Source organism: Poromitra crassiceps (genome assembly GCF_964638095.1).
Source record: "Poromitra crassiceps genome assembly, chromosome: 10".
Classification (NCBI taxonomy): Eukaryota; Metazoa; Chordata; class Actinopteri; order Beryciformes; family Melamphaidae; genus Poromitra; species Poromitra crassiceps.
Window position 1 is genome coordinate 37,398,539 of NC_139631.1, and position 3,563 is coordinate 37,402,101.

The 3,563-nt window shown below is 39.3% G+C and overlaps 1 long non-coding RNA gene across 1 annotated transcript; it reads left to right on the forward strand.

The window, feature by feature from the left end:
- The first annotated feature begins 358 nt into the window (after positions 1-358).
- LOC310784240 lies at positions 359-3,189 on the forward strand. The gene is made up of 3 exons (XR_014553126.1): positions 359-453; positions 2,702-2,787; positions 3,165-3,189. It is a non-coding gene; the product is annotated as an uncharacterized lncRNA (long non-coding RNA).
- The last annotated feature ends 374 nt before the right edge of the window (positions 3,190-3,563 follow it).

Sequence of the window (3,563 nt, forward strand, 5' to 3'; positions counted from 1 at the left end):
TTTGTGAAATGATGACACTGAATGTTTGTGTCTGCAAGAATGGAAAACTGCCAAAGTAATACCACCGTCCTATATGTTTATTGCCGGTTTTTAAGTAAAATGATGGACAAATAGTGTATAAACATTGCTACTGTGTTCTGTGTAGCTGTAGACGTATGATGTGTTAAATACTGTGAATACATAACATAACATTTTCAGATTGGGAAGTAACAAGTACATTTTTCCACTGCCGTTTGAATGAATGTGCACAGCCACAGGGTGGCAGTAATGCAACTCCAAGGGGATGCAACCCCAAAGAAGAAGAAGCGCTGCGCCTGCGCACAGACTAGTGCCTGAACAAGGCAGAGGCTGAAGCCATAGGGGCTGAAGCAGCCAAGCAGCACACAGCAACAAGCCAGAGGCTAGTAGCTGTCCGTGGTGGCAAAAACGCTCAACTCCCATTTTATCTGACATGCAAGTACATTTTTCAATTCATTTTTTGTGTCATTTTGTGTGTTCGCACAATAGTCTCAAGGTTCGTTGTCGTTTGACGACATGAGGTCTTTGCTAACTAAATGTGGGAGCTAGGAAGAGCTAGCTTCAACGCGAGACTCGCGAGAGCCAACGGGACTTTGACAAGCTGCGGCTGCGCTGTTGACGCTGACAGACAAGGCCTGCCAACATGTTTAAAGGAACAAAGGAACTCATTTAGCTGTGTTGATAACTGCACTCTGCTCACGTGGTTGAGTTAATTGTCTTGTTTACATTTTACCAATGTTTTAATTAGACAAATGACTACTCCTAAATACGAATTTATGTTTAATCTAATTGCTTTTTACTTCTGCATGGACTTTAGAAGTCTGAAATAAAGTTTGGATTGAATATATCCATGCAATGTGTAGGCTACTATATATATATATATATAGCCTATATATTGTAGCCTACACATTGCATATATATATATATATATATATATATATATATATATATATATATATATATATAGCCTATATATTGTAGCCTACACATTGCATATATATATATATATATATATGAAAAATTAAAGGAACCACCGCAACACAGAAAATGACTTACTGATGTTTATTTGTTCACAAATAAACATCAGTAAGTCATTTTCAGTGTTGCGGTGGTTCCTTTAATTTTTCATTTCATGTTTATCCTGCAACCGACCAGCACCTGATTTTTCTACTGGCTGTGCACATGGGAATCCTCTCTTCACCATATATATATATATATATTGTATGTATGCAATGTGTAGGCTACTATATATATATATATATATATATATATATATATATATATATTATAGGCTACTATCATTCACAATGATAGTAGCACACCCCTTGCGAGGGCTTTGACTAGGGCTGTGAATCTCCACTGGCCTCACGATTCGATTACGATTCATCCGTCAACGATTCAATTCGATTCCACGATGCATCTCGATACATCTTAAATTTTCTATATTATTACTGCACATGGCTACTTTTTCATCAGTTAATACAAGCAGTCAGATGCATATCAACTCCCTTTTTTACTTAGAAAGTGATTTAAAATCTGAATGCTCAACATGAATTTAAACATAAACGATTCAATGACGATTTGATTCACACGTCCGCATCGCGATGCATCGATTATTAAACAATTTTGACACCCCTAGCTTTGACACACAAGGATGTAAAGCCTTTAAGGCTGAAATATACTTCTGCGTCCGCCTCGACTTGGAGCCTTGCCGGTGGCCGCTAGTCCTATACACTCGAACATCAGCTTGACGAGGGGTCGCAGGGGAGTCCCCAGCAAAATGAGTTAAATTGTGTGATTTCACAAGGATTTCAATGAGTAGAAGTTAGCCCAAGGAGAGAATGTAGTGCATATACTTGGTAATAGCTTTCACTCTCTCCTGTTATCTCCCCATCTATATTATATTATACGTCACGCTGTTCGCGTCAGCTGCGTCGAGTCACATTTTCAAGGAGCTGCACACAGGCTGCGCCGGCAGGCTCGCCGACCCCTCGCGGCACACCTCCGTGCATTCGGTGAGGGGTTTGACGTGGAAGTATATCAATGCCTTTAATGCGCACCAGCCTCCCTCTCCTTATGGCTCATTTCCACCACATTTTACAGCCCTGCACAGATCGTCACAACTCGTCTCTACTCGTCTCAACCCGAATGGACGTTTTGCTTCCACCGCTGCTCAATGTGCCTCCGCCCACAACTGGTCGTCATAGCAACGCTGATTTTTTATTTTTATTTTTTTAAGCCACACCATCCGCAACCTCATCGTCAACGCGACGACACTGTCTGTGCACGAGCGGCAGTGACAACACCCAACAATGGAGGTTATCGAAGGGATATTGTTCTTGCTTCTTGGTATGTGGGTGTCTGCCACAGCAAGGAGAAATATTTGATTTCACCAGAGGTTGACGGCAGCAAGAGAGCTCTCCTTAGACAGAGAGCACCAGGCTCTGAGAGAGCCTGGTGATGCGAGGTTAGCATCAGCCAGTAGGCCTATTGAACCAAAACAACAGACAGTTTGGGGGGAGGGGCGTCTGTGAGAACAGAGGAGATGACAAACCCTCTCAAGTTCAGTCAAGTCTGGCTGCATGCTTCTTCTTCCTTGCATCCTTGCTTTGTATGCTTCATCATATCCATTATCGTGAATGTGCAGTAAATGTCTTTTGTTTGTTTGTCAACATGGCCACAGACCACGGCGTGTCGCTCACCATCTGAAGCATGCCCCTGATGGTGGAGGGAGGTTACTGCAACCAGAGGACACTGGAAAGTACACATGTATGTTTCATGCCCATACTGTATTCCATTATTTTCAATGTTTGTTATGGCTTATATATAGTTTAAATTGTGTCTCCAGGAATACTGGATAATTCTTGCACTCCACTACATTTCAGAGGAAAATATTGTACTTGCTACTCCACTATTATTTCACAGCTTTGGTTTCAGATGAAGATATGACATAAAATAATATACTTTAATATTCTAACTCTTCTTTAAATTATCCACTCTTTTTTATTTATTTGTTATGTAGTTTGTGTGCAAGGTGCTATATAAATAAAGTGTGTTATTATTATATCTATTATTAATATTATTATTATGGTATTATTATTATTGTGTTCCCTGTCTTACCAACGGTCTCTGTTCGATTATGTCAGAGCTGATTGGCAGGAAGAGATCTGGTGGAGGAGGAGAGAAAGATGAATTTTTCAGAAGAGGTGAGAGAACTTGAATCTGTTTGTAAAATTAACCTATATATATATATGTACGTGTGTGTGTGTGTGTGTATATATATATATATATATATTAGGGCTGTCAAACGATTAATTTTCTTAATCGCGATTAATCGTGTGATTAACTATAATTAATCGCATCTTTGTATCGCATGTTTAAAATGCTATTATTTTGCATTTTCAAAGCATTTTTAATTAGATATTAATAATTATTACCAGTGTGTCGTGATTGGGAATCAAATGAATGCAAATAAATGTACTTTGGGATCTTGAATTTTAGATTTATTTTCAATTCAATAGAAGTGCAATGTAGACAGGAGGTCA